The sequence below is a fragment of the Heterodontus francisci genome, chromosome 3, assembly GCF_036365525.1.
Source record: "Heterodontus francisci isolate sHetFra1 chromosome 3, sHetFra1.hap1, whole genome shotgun sequence".
Lineage (NCBI taxonomy): Eukaryota > Metazoa > Chordata > Chondrichthyes > Heterodontiformes > Heterodontidae > Heterodontus > Heterodontus francisci.
The window spans coordinates 67,368,751-67,386,254 of record NC_090373.1 but is presented as its reverse complement, the minus strand read 5'-3'; positions in this window follow the sequence as shown (position 1 = coordinate 67,386,254).

Here is a 17,504-nt window from a genome sequence, read left to right as displayed (position 1 = left end):
AATACTGGCCGAGCCAATGATGCCCACATCCCACGAACGAATAATAGAAAAATGATTTGGGGAGAGATCAGGTAAAAGTAAAAGATGAATGTACAACAAAATATATGGGCAAAGACTTAGGGGGAGATGTAGTATAAGAGTTTGAAAGGGTTAATATCTGGGATAGTGGGAGCAACACCTCCCACAGTGATGATGTGAGAGATTATATAAAATGCTGGTTCAGCTACCGCTGGAGTATTGCATAGTCCTGGTCGCCACATTACAGGAAGGAAATAATTGCTCTGGAGAGAGTACAGAGGAGATTTACAAGAATGTTGCCAGGCCTTCAAAGTTACAGCTATGAGGAAAGATTGGATTGACTGGGCTTGTTTTCCTTAGAACAGAGGAGGCTGAGGGGTGAGTTAATTGAGGTGTACAAAATTATGAGGGGCCTAGATAGAGCAGACAGGAAGGACCTATTCCCCCTAGCAGAGAGGTCAATTACCAGGGGGCACAGATTTAAGGTGATTGGTAGAAGGATTAGAGGGGACATGATTAAAAACATTTTCACCCAGAGGGTGGTGGGTGTCTGGAATTCACTTCCAGGAATGGTGGTGGTGGCAGAAACCCTCAACTCTTTTAAAAGGTCCCTGGACATGCACCTGAAGTGCTGAAACCTGCAAGGCTATGGACCAGGTGCTGGAATGTGGGATTAGTTTGGGCGGCTAGTTTTTTTGTCTGATGCAGACACGGTGGTCTGAATGGCCTCCGTCTATGCTGTAATTTTTCTCTGGTTCTATGACATGAGAGAGAGACTTGAAGAGAAGAGATGTAGTGTGGCTTCAGTGGAGTTAGGCATGTTTCTGTAAAGCTGTATATGGTTCTTTAATATGTAATTAACTAGTTATTGTTAAAACTTACCAACGACTCAGGAATCTCTCCTAGCCAGACTAACCAAACATACAACAGGGGCTAAGGATAGATCCTTGGGGGATACCAGAGATGATGGTGTAGAAGCAGGAAGAGAAGTCGTTGCAAGTGATTCTGTGGCTACGATTAGGTCCATAAGAATGGAACCAGGCAAGAGCAGTGCCATCCATCTGGACAACAACGAAGAGGCATTGGAGGAAGATGGTGTGCTCAACTATGTCAAAGATTGCAGACAGGTCGAGAAGGACAAGGAGAGAAAGTTTACATTTGTCACTGTTGCATAGGATGTCATTAAAGATTTTGATTAAAGCTGTTTCAGTACTGCGGCAGGGGCAGAAACCTGATAGGAGGGATTTAAACATGGAGTTCCTAGAAAGATGGGAATGGATTTCAAAGGTGACAACACATTCAAGGACTTTGGAGAGGAGAGGGAAGTTGGAGATGGGATGGTAGTTTGTAAGGACAGTGGGGTAAAGGGTTTTTTTGAGGAAAGTGGGTGATGATGGCAGATTGAGAGAGAGGGACAACACCTGAAGAGAGAGAACCGTTTACAATATCAGCTAACATGGGGACCAGGAGGGGTAGTTGAATGATCGGCAGTTTAATGGGAATAGGATTGAGGGGTAGCAGGAAGTGGGTTTCATAGTCAAGATGAGCTCAGAGAGGGCATGAGGGGGGATAGGATAGAAACTAGAGAAAGATGTGAGTTCAGGGCTAGGGCCGGGGAGAGCATTATAAGAAGTTTGGCCAGGTGGGCTACTGGAAGGAAGGGATGCAGCAGAGGCAGCCGATCAATGGTCTCGATCTTAGTGACAAAGAAGTCCATGATATTGGTGGAGGTGAGGGTGGAGGGGACAAGGGAGAGGGGTTTAAGAAGACGGTTTTCAGTAGAGGAAAGAAGCCGGGGTTTATCTGTTCATTCCAAGATGATCCTGGAAAGCAGTTTTAGCAGAGGGAAGCAGGACCCGATAGTCTTTAATAAAAGCAAGAAATGCTGGAAATACTCAGCAGGTCCGGCAGCATCTGTGGAGAGAGAAGCAGAGTTAACGTTTCAGGTCAGTGACCCCTCATCAGAACTGGCAAAGGTTAGAAATGTAATAGGTTTTAAGCAAATGAAGTGGGGTGGGGCAAGAGATAACAAAAGGGGAGGTTTTGATAGGACAAGGTCACAGAGAATAACTGACCAGAAGGTCATGGAGCAAAGGCAAACGGTATGTTAATGGTGTGCTGAAAGACAAAGCGTTAGTACAGAGAGGGTGTTAATTGACAGAAAAATTAACAGCCCTGGCCCAAAGCACAAACATGAAAAAAAGTGGGCAGGCACATGGTAAGAAAAATGAATGATGAAACAAAATAAAATAAAAGAAAAAGAGAAAAGAAAAAAGAAAAAAATAACTGAAAATAAAAGTAAAATGGGGGGCCCGTCATGCTCTGAAATTATTGAATTCAATGTTCAGTCTGGCAGGCTGTAGTGTGCCTAATCGGTAAATGAGATGCTGTTCCTCAAGCTTGCATTGATGTTCACTGGAACACTGCAGCAATCCCAGGACAGATATGTGGGCATGAGAGCAGGGGGGTGTGTTGAAATGGCAAGCAACTTGAAGCTCGGGGTCATGCTTATGGACTGAGTGGAGGTGTTCCACAAAGCAGTCATCCAATCTGCATTTGGTCTCCCCAATGTAGAGGAGACCACATTGTGAGCAGCGGATAAAGTATACTAAATTGAAAGAAAAATCGCTGCTTCACCTGAAAGGAATGTTTGGGACCTTGGATAGTGAGGAGAGAGGAGGTAAAAGTGCAGGTATGACACCTCCTGCAATTGCATGAGAAGGTGCCATGGGAAGGGTCCAAGGTGTTGGGGGTAATGGAGGAGTGGACCAGGGTGTCACAGAGGGAACAACCCCTTTGGAATGCTGACAGGGGAAGGGAGGGGAAGATGCGTTTGGTAGTGGCATCATGCTGGATGTGGCGGAAATGGCGGAGGATGATCCTTTGGATGTGGAGGCTGGTTGGGTGGAAAGTGAGGACAAGGGGAACCCTGTCACGGTTCTGGGAGTAGAGGTGCAGGAAATGGGCCGGACACGGTCAAGGGCCCTGTCAACCATAGTGGGGGGGAATCCTCGGTTGAGGAAAAAGGAAGACATATCAGAAGCACTGTCGTGGAAGGTTGCATCATCAGAGCAGATGCATCAGAGATGGAGAAACTGGGTGAATGGAATGGAGTCCTTACAGGAGGCAGTGTGTGAAGAAGTGTAGTCGAAGTAGCTGTGGGAGTCGGTGGGCTTATAATGAATATTAGTAGACAGCCTATCCCCGGAGATGGAGACAGAGAAGTGGAGGAAGGGAAGGGAAGTGTCAGAGATGGACCATGTAAAGGTGAGACAAGGGTGGAAATTGGAAGCAAAGCTGATAAGGTTTTCCAGTTTGGGGCGGGAGCAGAAAACAGCACCAATAGTCATCAATGTACTGGAAAAAGAGTTGGGTGAGAGGGCCTGAGTAGGACTGGAACAAGGTATGTTCGACATATCCCACAAAAGACAGGCATAACTAGGACCCATGCGGGTACCCATAGCAACACCTTTTACTTGAAGGAAGTGAGTGCAGTTGAAGGAGAAGTTGTTCAATGTGAGAACAAGTTCAGCCAAGTGGAGGAGGGTGGTGGTGGATGGAGACTGGTTGGGCCTCTGTTCAAGGAAGAAGCGGAGAGCCCTCAAAGCGTCCTGGTAGGGGATGGAGGTGTAGAGAGATTAGACGTCCATAGTGAAGAGGAGGCGGTTACGGCCAGGGAACTGAAATTGTTTAAATGACGTAGGGCCTCAGAAGAGTTACAAATGTAGGTGGGAAGAGACTGGACCAGGGGAAAATAGGTAGAGTCGGGATAGGAAGAAATAAGTTCAATGGGGAAGGAGCAGGCTGAAACAATGGGTCTGCCAGGACAGTCCTGTCCATACCCCAAATCTACCTCCTTTTTTCCAACTCCATACACTGCCTGACTTTGCCCCTGTCTCAGCTCATCTGCTGCTGAAACCTTCATTCATGCCTTTGTTACCTCTGGACTTGACTATTCCAACACACTCCTGGCTGGTCTCCCACATTCTACCCTCCATAAACTTAAAACCACCCAAAATTCTGTTGCACGTGTCTTAACTCACATCAAGTCCCATTCCCTTGTCACCCCTGTGTCTTCTAACCTACATTGGCTCCCGATCAAGCAACATCTTGATTTTAAAATTCTTATGCTTGTTTACAAATCCCTGTACGGCCTCACCCCCTCCCTGTCTCTGTAATCTCCTCCAGCCCCATGACCCTCCTAGGTATCTGCGCTCCTGCAATTTTAACCTCTTGAGCATCCCTGATTTTAAACACTCCGACATTGGTGGTCACACCTTCAGTTGCCTAGAGCCCAAGCTCTGGAATATCCTCTTTACACCTCTCCACCTCACTTTCCTCCCTTGAGGCACTTCTTAAAACCTACCTCTTTGATCAATCTTTTGGCCATCTAACCTAACATCTCCTTATGTGGCTCAGTGTCATATTTTGTTTTATAATACTCCTGTGAAACGCTTTGGGAAGTTTTATTATGTAATAGGCGCTATATAAATATAACTGGTTGTTGTTGTTGATAAGTATATCCTCTCAGTTCTGGTATCATCCTTGTGAATCTTTTTTCACCTTCTCCAATACCTCTATATCCTTTTTATAACATGGAGGCCAGAACTGTACACAATACTCCACGTGTAGTCTAACTAATGTTTCCTACAAGTTTCATATAGCTTTTCTGCTTTTCAATTCTATCCCTCTAGAAATGAACCCCAGTGCTTCGTTTGCCTTTTTTATGGCCTTATTAACCTGTTTTTAGTGATTTGTGTATCTGTACCCCTAGATCTCCTTGCTCCTACTGCATTTAGACTCTTATTATTCTAGCACTATGTGGTCTCCTTGTTCTTCCTACCAGAATACACCATCCCATCAATACCAGCACACCTATGTAACAGGGATGTTGAAACAAGTCAGCTGTGCATTACACATTTCTCCTCCCTTTAGCCTCTAATCATGTCTCTACCTTTCTCTTCATCCCCAACCTCTGCTGCTACTTCCCTCCATCCCACTCTCGCCCTCCGAATCTGCGCTACCTTTCCCCTCCTTCCTTCTCCACTTTATTACCCCCCTACCCCCAGCCTCCAGTGCTGGGGTCCTCCTTTGGTCAATTTCCACTTATCTTCCTTAACCTCTAATTTCACATAACAGAAAACTGCTCCTGGTATTGACCATCTGTGTCAATGTGACATGAGAAAATAACTGGTATGTGTGTCTAGTTTTTTTTGAATAGATCAACGGTCTGGACACTGGCCCCGATATGTAAGTAATTACTTCAGACAAAATAAGTCTTAAAATATGTAAATATACTATGACGCCAATGTGTTTTGTTGAATGATAATTGTCTTTGGTCCACTGGCTGGAGATCTGAATTTGTATTTTTTTAAAAGACATTTTTAAAAAGACAAGCTGCCAGCAAAGTCATCCTTTCAGCTTAAGATGATCACCTAGTTTGTAACACTATATCCTACACTGCAATGCTTGTGAGGAGAGAGAGAAAATGACTGCTAATATCCCAGCAAGAAACATGATCCAGGAAGTTTAAAGGAACTACCTGTTCTCTCAGCAAAAAGAAGAAATACTGCTAAATTCTATGTTTGAATCACTGAGTGACTATCATTTGACAAGCCCCTCCCCATCTGTGGTTTGTAAGCTGGTGTTTTCTCTGCAGCAGTGGAGAAGCAACTGGACTCTGACATAAACAGACCCTAATTGGGGGTCCCTCTCTCTCTCTCTCGCCATTCCAGGTTGAAAGCTTTCAAATCCTGCTGTTGACTGACCACCTTTGCATACTCCGGCTTCAATCAGAAACCCCGTTGGAGGAAATTATCTGCATCGCTATCTCCATGAGACTCACCAAACCAGTCAACTACCTCTTCAAACTAAAAGCTTCAGGACTTATGGATTTGAACTCAAGCAATCTACCTTTCCCCACTCTGTAACCTATTTGTGTGTGTGTAAACCTTTAGTGTGTGTGAGAGAGTGAAAGTTGGCACGTTGTTTATTATTTTTATTAGTTCAGTTTAGGTACAGTAAAGTTAACCTCTTTCTTTGTTAACACAAGAAAACCTGTCTGATTTTCTTGTTATGATCATAGCAAGCAAGTAATCAAACACCGACTGAACTGGCCAGTACATCCACTTTAAGAAAGAAATAAACCTGTTGTGGTCATAGAAACATAGAAAATTGGAGCAGGAGTAGGCCATTCGGTCCTTCAGGCCTGCTCCGCCATTCAAAAAAGATCATGGCTGATCATCTAATTCAGTACCCTGTTCCCGCTTTCTCCCCATATCCCTTGATCCCTTTGGCATTAAGAAATATATTTATCTCCTTCTTGAATATATTTAATGACTTGGCCTCCACTGCCTTCTGCTATAGAGAATTCCACAGGTTCACCATCCTCTGAGTGAAGAAGTCTCTCCACATCTCAGTTCTAAATGGCGTGCCCCATATCCTGAGACTGTGACCCCTGGTTCTGGACTCCCCAGCCATCAGGAACATCCTCCCTGCATCTAGCCTGTCTAATCCTGTTAGAATATTATAGGTTTCTATGAGATCCCCTCTCATTCCACTAAACTCTAGTGAATACAGGCCTAGTCGACCCAATCTCTCCTCATGCATCAATCCTGCCATCCCAGGAATCAGCCTAGTAAATTTTCTTTGCAATCCTTCAATGGCAAGAACATCCTTCCTCAGATTAGGACACCAAAACTGCACACAATACTCCAGATGTGGTCTCACCAAGGCCTGTATAACTGCCAACAGTCAAACAAGGGGAGGGAAAAAAGGGAAGTCCTTTGACCCTTCCTCACTTGACCGTAACAATACAGATAAATAACGATGACCCTACGAGAAAAACAGACTATGAAACCTGTCCCACACAATTGTGATACATTGTGTATCACAATCTACTCACTCCAGTCCACCCAAAAAACATATGATTTGCTGTGACAGTTTAATAAACAGTTAAAAATCCAGTCCAATTTGAGGAAGAAAATCTGGGCAATTCCTCTCGACACCCATTAGGCCACCAAAACTAGTCCAGGAGATCACTCTAGCCCAAATTCCCTGCAGTAAGTAAATTTTGTAAGAGATGATCTTCGCCCTAGGTCCAGCGCATACTTGAAGGAGTTCAGTGAATCAGAATCCACCACACAAGCCAGCAGTCTGTTGTTCCACAGCCCACCATTCTTTGGGGAGAAAAATACACCTCCTGACAACCAACTGAGATCTGAACTTAAAAATGTGAGCCTTGGTCCTCCATAATCTATTTAGTTGGAACAAACTGTCATCTGAAACACAATCTGTTCCCTTCGCCATCTTAAATCTCGATCAGATCATCCCTATGCATTTTAAAGTGTAGAATCCCAGCTTGTTCGCAAATTTTCTTTATACTGGGATGAGAACAGAAAGTGACGGAAATACTCAGCAGGTCTGGCAGCATCCATGTCGAGAGAAACAGAGTTAATGTTTCAGGTCAGTGACCTGTCATCAGAATTGGCAAAAATTAGAAATCTAACAGTCTTTGAGCAAGTTAAAGGGGAGAGGGGGGTAAGAAGAACAAAAGGGAAGGACTGTGATAGGATGGAGGGGGGAGAGATTAAATGACAGAGATATCATGGAACAGAATGCAAATGGAGTGCTAAATAGTTGTAGTAAAAAACAAAACATGAGTCCAGAGAGAGTGCTAATGGCCGAATAATGAATAGCTCTGTCCGAAAGCAAAAGCATGAAAAACAAGTTTAAGACGAGTATGTGGTGGAAAAATAAATACGTAGAAAAATTAAAATATACAAAAATAATAAATAAATACATAAAAACGGGCTCATGGTCTGAAATTTTTGAACTCAATGTTGAGTCCAGAAGGCTACAGAGTGCCTATTCAGAAGATGAGGTGCTGTTTCCTATGTACTGGGAATTAGTCTAGTGGCCCTCCTTTACACCCTTTCCAAAGCCTCAGTATCACCCACCATGTGAGGAGACCAAAAGTGGACACAGTATTCTAATTAAGGCCTGACCAAGGCTTATACATGGACAAAGTAGTATGCTTTGTCTTATAATTGGTTGATAATTGCACCTCTACACTCTATTCATTCCAGCTAACACATAACAGCATTGCTCATCAATCTTTGGAGATCTCTGCACTAAAACATCCAGATCTCTTTCCTTCTCCAACTTCTTGAATGCTTTTCTCTGAAGGGTGCTGTCCACAAGCATTAAACAGAATGTTCCCCACACAAGCCCAATGCCCCAGCACATCAGGATCTGCCTGAAGCAGTTCAGCATCGACTACAGAGCGAACACTCGCACAGATCTTAGTATCATTTGTAAATCTGCAGATCTGACATTGACCCCCTTACCTCCAGCAGGTGAGCCATGGGGGATACTCAAGCATCAGTGCTGCAGACTCCCAGTAGGATGGAGCCATCAAGGCCCCATTCCTCCAGAGGACGCCTGCCATGGGCATCCACAGCAACAGAGCAGCGCACTGAACAGACTGCCTCTACCTCAGCTGCTAATGTCGGAGTAACACCTCGATGTAGTGGGAGATAAAGGAAATTGCGAGAGTTTTGATCACGAAGGTGGCAAGGGTGCTGTACAAATTGTCACACTTGCAAAGATGTATTAAAACATTTTTATTTCATGCAAACCATGTTTGGTTACAGATGGATACAAAGAAGTTTTTTGGAGACCTGTGGCAGGAACGCAATAATGCTTGCAAAGCATCTCAGGAAATATCCAGTGTCCATATCTCATTGGAATTTGAGAGTTCAGTCTTCAATGATGGCTGTTTTCTAATTGATGATGAATAACTTTTCCCAATACTGTCATGCCTTACTTTTGCTTTCTACCCCCATAACTTAACACTGCTTGCAGTGGTGTGTAGTCACATTCATTGTAGCCCATAGATGATTTCAAATACCAATCAAATGAAAGTGCAGCAATGCTTCATTAAGATTGCAGAGATGAACAAGACCTTATGCAAAAGGGACTTTCTGTGGGGAATTGTTACGTTTCCCCTCCCAACATTCCTTGATAATGTGGCTTATTGTTGTCTGAAACATGCATCAGTTAGGTTCTCCCTGATGTCCCGTGTGTATCTCTCCATGGCCCTCATATTGATGACAACATCATTGTCATTGTTGTTCGCCTCCTCACCCTCTTCAAAGTCATCCTTATCTGTGGAGGACTGGTGTTCCTCCTGTTCTCCACCTGCAGAATGTTGCCACATCTAATTGCAAGGTTGTGCAAGGCACAGCAGGTGACAATTATTCATGACACCCTCTATGGCGTGTACTGAAGAGCTCGTCCAGACCAGTCAAGGCAACAGAATCATATTTTCAGCATGCCAATGGTGTGTTCAATGATAGCTCTGGTGGATGCATGTGCAACATTGTACCTCTCTTCAGCAGCGCTTTGGGGATGACGTACTGGTGTCATCAACCATGTACAAAGTGCATGTCATCCAGGATCCATCCGTCCACTTCAACTGGTTCCTTGAAAACTGTTGGCAGCTGGGAGTTCCTCAAAATGTATGAGTTATGACAGCTCCCTGGGAAACATGCACAAACATGCATGATTCTTCTCCTATGGTCACAAACTAGTTGAACGTTTAAATAGTGGAAGCCTTTGCAATTGACAAAGACAGCCGGCTGAATCCAGGGAGCTCTAATGGCCAAATGAGTACAGTCGATCACCCCTTGCACTCTATGGAGCCCAACGATGGTGCCGAAGGCCACAGACCTTGCTGCTTAGCCTCACCTACAGGTAAGTAGATGAAATCATTGACAATCATTGCCAGTTCTGCTTAAAGGTCAGAGACCTGAAACGTTAACTCTGCATCTTTCTCCACAGATGTTGCCTGATCTGCTGAGTATTTCCAGCACTTCCTGTTTTTAATTGAAATCATTGGCACTTCGATAAAGGGCACCTCTTTGACACCAGTGGGTCCCCGACTGTGAGATGCCACATATATCGCCCTTGGATCCCTGGAAGGAGCCGCTGGAGAAAAAATTGAGTGCAGCTGTCACCTTGAGGTTGAATGGCAAGGGATTCCAACCAAAGCTGAGTGGCTGCAGGTCATGCTGCAGGATCCTGCAAATTTCCATGACCATTTCACATCTTAGGCATCTCTGGCATGTGAAGGTAATTTGTTCTTGCCCTGAGGATGCAATGGCGTGCCAGTGCCTGTCTTCGATAAGGCCATTCCTCGATGTTATCATTCAGAGCATCCTCACCTTTCTGTTGTGCCTGTTGCTGGTGCTCAGGCATCATGAGTTGAGGGAAAAGAGCCCTCCTTAGTTTCTCTCTTTGTTCTTCTTCCCGTGGCACTAGACAAATTGTGTATATGAGACCCATGTCGCTCTGGCTTTTCTGAACAACAAATAAGCAGAGCATGGCCATTCAGCCTCTATTGCTAGTGAGCTGAAACATTGAGGCAATGAACAGCTCCCTTATATCTGCCTTCAAATTGCAGCCAGGTAGAAGACACACCCACTATCATTTGCCTCCTCGCACTCTCCTTGTTACCATTGAGTGCCACATGGTTTCCATTATTGTTGGAGAAGATGGTGCGCGTGGAATTCAGGGCAAGTCTCCCCATCTTCCAACCTCCTCCTGTAATCTCACAGCTTGAACCCATCACCCTTGACCCACCCAGTGTTACCATTACCCTTCTCTCTGTTACCATTGAGCCTCCCCACATTATCGTGCACAGTGTAATCATAAATGTATTCATGCCATCCCTCAACCCTGTTCCTACTCCCATTACTATCAATGTGCTGACTCCTATCTTTGAACCTCCTCACATCGAACTGACCATTGTTGCAGAGACCCGTTCCCCTCCATATGAAGCTGTCGAATACACAGCCATTAGTCTTGACCTTTCCCCCTACAGAATCCATTTGCCCCCGTTGACTGTGACCATTCCCTCTGCTAGCCACTACCCTCAATTTGCCCCACAGCTCCCAGACATTGACAGCACTTATCCCTCCCTTTAGATCCTTGTTAAGTATCTTCACACAGTACTGATCTAATCCACCCACCATCCTCACAGTCGACAAAATGCATCTTCACCATCAACATCAACCATTCAACAACCTGGACACTCCACTCCACCCTCCCCTGCTCCTCCATACACCCAATCAACCCCACCCTTCCCAACCCGACTGCCCTCCCCTGCTCCTCCATGTTCCTGATCACCCAACCCTTCCCTCCCTGACTACCCTCCCCTGCTCCTCCATGCAGCCCCTACCCCATGCCGTCGTTGCCATCTCCTGAGATGATTCATCCTTGCTAGTGCCAAGCCTGGAGGAAAACATCCATTCCAATGCTGGCCTGGAGGAAAACATCCATTCCAATGCTAGTGTTAGTTTAGCGGCTGAGTTAAAGAGAGAAGAGCAAAGTCCTGAGACCCAACTGCACAAATCTGACTGCTGCACGTCATGTTGAAACATTTGCAAACTGGATGGCAGGGGAATATCACTCGCCATTCACTTAATCTGGCAGGTAGGACAAAACCGTAACTATGTGTAGGTAATGAGTATTCATGTTATTTAAAGGAATGTAAAGCTACAATCTGCCACTGTACTGGGAAAACCCCGAAATGCCGCAAACCTGCCGATGACTTAATTTCTCTAAAATATCCCGCAGTCGGGAATCTGAAAATACACCTCCTGCCTAATTATATCACTCTGCAAGGCAACAAATCCATCACGGCAGACTGCATAAAATTCCCCCCATAATTCCAGTTAATGGTTCTTCACACTCAGATAAAACCATTTTCTGATAAGCATCTTTAATCATAGGTTTAACATAATATGTTTTTAATTTTACATAGGAAGTTTCTCACATCAGATTGGGAACACAATGATTTACAACTATTCTATTATTCCAATCTGACATTTGACATTTTGGAGTCTATGCGACTTACTTATTACTATTTATATCTCAAATTAAAACAACTCATTCTTTAATTTCCCTCTTTCATGGTCAGGAAACAGCAAGGCTCCACTTACCAGCTGACACCAAGAGCACAGCTGACATCATGTAATTGCAATGTAGGGAATCTAATATGAAAACTTGCGTCATTTACCAGGATGTAAATGGCAGTTGTTATCACTGCTGTTACAGTCAAGTGAGGAGGGGTCAAAGAGCTTCCGTCTTTTCCCCCTCCTTGCTTGAGCACAACAGGTTTAATTCTTTCTTAAACTGGGTTTCCTGGCCAATTCAGTAGGTGTTTGATTACTTACTTGCTATGATTGCAACAAGAACCAATAGGACAGGTTTTCTTGAGTTAACAAAGAAAGAGGTTAACTTTATTATACCTAAACCGAACTAATAAATATAATAAACAACACGCCAACTTTCACTCACACACACTGTTACAACCAGGTGAGAAAGGGGTCCAAGGGTTCCCTCTCAGCCTTCACCTGGTCTTACCATAACAGGGTTTAATTTTAAACACACTGGGTTTTTTTTAGCTCCTCCTTAGTGAATACTTGTTCACTAACTTCCAATTATAAGGCAAATAAACTGGCCAAACAGGTTTTCTTAGATTTATAGAAGAAAGGTTAAACTTTATTAAACTTAAACTCTAATTCGGTTAACGCCTACAAACACACAACATGCCCATGCTGGCATTCAAACGTGATACACACATGCAGATCGAGTCAGAAAAGAGCAGAAGAAATAAAGTGGAAAAGTTTGAGGCAATATCTGAAGATGATTTTGGTTACCGTTCTTAGAACTCACTGTAGAGTCCTTGATTGTCTGTAGGTCTTGCTTGTCATTGGGGCCCAGTATTCTTCTTAAACCTTGTTCGATGTAGGAGACTTTTCTCTCTTGAAGTTCATGTGTCTTCAGTGGATTTGGAGTTCCATGAGAAAGAGATAGGAGCAGACAGACAGGAGAGGTCTTCTTCAGTCCAGGAGCATTCTGCAGTCTCTCAGTTCAAACTGTTTGTACAATTCAGAAAAACCCAGGTTGCCAAGCAGGTTAGTCAGCTGGTCTGACCAAGTCTGTTTGTGGATTCTCTTGTCTTAGCCGACCCTGGAATGTCTCTACTTACACACAATACCTGGCGCTCAAAGTCCATTGTGGGTTAAATTGGAGCAGGGAATAGCCCCTTTGTCCCTCAAAACACTGCCTGTTAGTATGCAAAAATGTTTTTCCAACCAAGTGTCTGGTGATTTTTTTAACAAGTCCTTTCTTCACTCCAGTAACAGTTTAAAATCAATGTTCATATGACAAAATTAATATGCCTCATTCTTAGCAAGTGGGGGCCTGCATGACACACTTACTTTGGAGGTCTACACATACACACAAATAGTCACTGGTGGGAGTAATCTATAGGTCCCCAAACAGTAGTTCTGTAGTGGGGCACAGTATAAACCAAGAAATACTGCGGGCTTGTAAGAAAGGTACGGCAATAATCATGAGTGATTTTAATATGCTTATAGACTGGATTAGTCAAATTGGGAAGGGTAGCCTCGAGGGAGAGTTCATTGAATGTATTAGAGATTGTTGTTTGGAGCAATATGTTGTGGAACCAACCAGAGAGCAGGCTATTCTAGATTTAGTGTTGTGTAATGAGGTGGGATTAATAAATTATCTCATTATTAAGGATCCTCTCGAGAAAAGTGATCATAGCATGCTAGACTTTCAAATTCAGTTTGAGGGCGAGAAGCTGGAATCCCACACGAGCATTCTGGAGTTAAACAAAGGTAATTATATAGGCATGAGGACAGATTTGGCCCCAGTGGACTGGGCAGGAAGACTACAAGGTAGGACAGTTGACGAGCAGTGGCAGATGTTTAAGGAGATATTCAATTTATCCCAACTAAAATATATTCCAGAGAGAAAGAAAGATTCTAGGAGGGGGAAAAAACATCCATGGCTGAGCAAGGAAGTTAAAGATAACATAAAGAAAAAACTAAGGCATACCATATTGCAAAGGCCAGAGCCAGGCTGGAAGATTGGGAAACTTTTAAAGATCAACAAAGGATTACTAAAAAAGTAATAAAAAGAGCAAAGGTAAATTATGAAAGAAAACGAGTGCAAAATATAAAAATAGATAGCAAAAGCTTCTATAAGTATATAAAAGGTAAGAGAGTAGCTAAAGTGAATGTTGGTCCCTTGGAGGATGAGACTGGGGAGTTAATAGAAGGGAACACAGAAATGGCAGAGACACTAAATCAGTATTTCGCTTCAGTTTTGACGTTGGAGGACACTGTTACCATCCCAATAATACCAAGAATTGCAGAGATTATCAAAAGAGAGGAACTTAGAACAATCATCACAAGGGAAAAAGTACTGAGCAAACTATTGGGGTTGAAGGCAGACAAGTCCCCAGGGCCTGATGCCTACACACTGTGGCCTTAAAGGAAGTGGCAGTGGAGATAGTGGATCCATTGGTTATAATATTCCATAATTCTCTGGATACGGGAAAGGTTCCAGTGGATTGGAAAAAAGCTAATGTAACGCCCTTATTCAAAAAGGGAGGGAGGCAGAAAGTAGGAAACTATAGACCAGTTAGTTTAATATGTCGTTGGGAAATTGTTAGAATCAATTATTAAGGAAGTAATAACAGGACATTTAGAAAGTCAAAACGCAATCCATCAGAGTCAGCATGGTTTTATGAAGGGTAAATCGTGTTTGACTAATTTGCTAGAGTTCTTCGAAGCTGTAATAAGGAAAGTGGATAATGGGGATCCTGTAGATGCAGTTTATCTGGACTTCCAGAAGGCATTTGATAAGGTGCCACACAATAGGTTAATACGCAAGGTAAGTTCACATGGGGTTAGGGGCAATTTATTAGCTTGGATAGAAGATTGGCTAATCAACAGAAAACAGAGAGCCGGGATAAATGAGTCTTTTTCTGGTTGGCAAGATGTAACTAGTGGGGTGCCATGGGGTTCGGTCCTCAGACCCCAACTATTTACAATCTATATAAATGACTTGGATGCAGGGATAGAAGGTACTATAACCAAATTTGCAGATGACACTAAAATAGGTGGGACAGTAAGTTGCAAGAAAAAATAAGAAATCTACAAACGGATAGATTAGATAAATGGGCCAAAATTAGGCAGATGGATTTTAATGTGGATAAGTGTGAGGTTATCCACTTTGGTCACAAGAATAGAAAGGCAAATTATCTAAATGGAGAGAAACTTCAGAGTGCTTCAGTGCAGAGGGATCTGGGCATCCTCGTGCATGAATCACAGAAAACTAGTTTGCAGGTACAGCAGGTGATAAGGAAGGCAAATAGAATTTTGGCATTTATTGCTAAATGGATAGAGTATAAAAGTAGGGACGTGTTGCTGCAACTGTACAAGGCATTGAGACCGCAACTGGAGAATTGTGTACAGTTTTGGTCCCCTTACTTGAGAAAGGATGGAGTTGCATTGGAGGCAGTTCAGAGCAGGTTCACTAGACTGAATCCAGAGATGGGAGGGGCTTGGCTTATGAAGAGAGATTGAGCAGTTTAGGCCTTTACTCTCTGGAGTTTAGAAGAATGAGAGGAGATCTAATTGAGGTATATAAGATGATTAAGGAGATTGACAAAGTAGACATAGAGAGGATGTTTCCTCTTGTGGGGCAATCTACAACTAGAGGTCATAGTTTTAGGATAAGGGGTAGCAGATTTAAAACAGATTTGAGGAGAAATTACTTCTCTCAAAGGGTCATGAATCTGTGGAATTCACTACCCCAGAGTGCAGTGGATGCCGGGACATTGGGTAAATTTAAAGAGGAGATAGACAGATTTTTAATTAGAAATGGGTTGAAGGGTTATGGAGAATGGGCACGAAAGTGGAGTTGAGGCCAAGATGAGATCAGCCATAATCGTATTAAATGGCGGAGCAGGCTCGAGGGGCTGAGTTGCCTACTCCTGCTCCTAATTCTTATGTTCTTATGTTCTTATTATGTTACTGAATGGGGAAAGGTAGATTGGTTGAGTTAGAGTCCATAGAAAAAAATGGGCATGCAGTCTGTGATGTTTGGTGATTCGGCCAGCTTCTAGCTGAATTTGGTGGTCCTGAGGCTTTTAGTTTGAAGAGGTAGATGACTGGTTTGGTGGGTTCTTGGAAACAATGATGCAGATGATTTCGTCCAATGGGGTTTCTGATTGTAGCCGGACTATGCAAAGGTGGTCAGTCAACAAGCAGGATTTGAAAGATTTCAAGCTCTAATGGAGAGAGACCCCCATTTGGGTCTGCACATGTAGAGTCCAGTTGCTTCTCCTTTCTCTGCTTCAGAAAGACACAAGCTTAAAACCACAGATGGGAGGGGATTATCACATGACAGTCATTCAGTCATTCAAACACAGCAGTTAGCAGTATTTTTCTCTTGCTAAAAAGAACAGGCAGTTCCTTTAAACTTCCTGGGTCTTGGTTCTTGCTGTGGAAGATACAGTTTTGCAAATTAGGTAGCCATTTTAAGCTGTCAGCAAAGTCATCCTTTTAGCTGGTCTTTTTCAAATATCTTTTTAAAAATATAAATTCAGATCTCCAATCAGTGGAGAAAGAAAATTATCATTCCACAAAGCACACTGGTGCAACACTGCTGTTAAAACATCATTGGCACCTGTGCTAAAAGAAACCCGCAATTTGGTTTGGTGTCAAGTTTAACATTGCTTTTCAACTATTGCATGCATTGTGTCACAAACATGTGCTATGCCGAATGATGAATTTTTAATCCATTGTCTGGAAACCAGAATTAAAATTTTAAAAAGGGTGACTGCTAGCAGCTAAAATGGCCACCAAAATTTGATCAAAATCCCCTACATTCCAATGTATCGAGAGGGAGTTGAATTATCTGGCTAGTTCCCCCCAGAACAATGCCTTGGGATGTTTGGAGTGAATCACATGGCCAGTCCCCATTAACAAGACAATTTAACGAAATTACTTGAGACATTAAACTGTGGCGACAAACCACTCAAAGGTAATCATTTGAACAATGGGACCCTGATTGAGAGAAGGGAATTCCTAGACATGAACTAAGTAAGTTACAAGACAAAATACACACTAAGCCATCATGTGACAGGCCCACCATCTGTGTGTCTTAAGATGGCTTTTCTCTCCCTGTAGCAGACAAGCAACTGGACTGATCAGAGGAGATCCAAGTGGGGTCCCCCTCACTCTCTCTCTCTCTTTCTCCAGTCCACCTTACAAACTTCGAAACCTGCCTGCTGGCTGTAACCACTCAAGCCTATCATTGCTGCAGACAGAGACCCTGTGAAGGAAACCATCTAGATTGCTGTTCTCCAGGAAAACCCCAAATCTGCTGTCCACATCTGCATGCCAGAAGCCAGGACCACCGAGTTCATCCAGAAGACAACTGAGTCACCAACCTTCACAGACTTTATACCTCTTTTTATTGCCCCAGACTTTAATCCGACCAATCTTTCTTTCCCCACTCTGTAACTTATTTATGTATGTGTATGAACCTCGAGTACATTTGTATGTGAGAAAATTGGAGCATCATTTATTATTTTACTT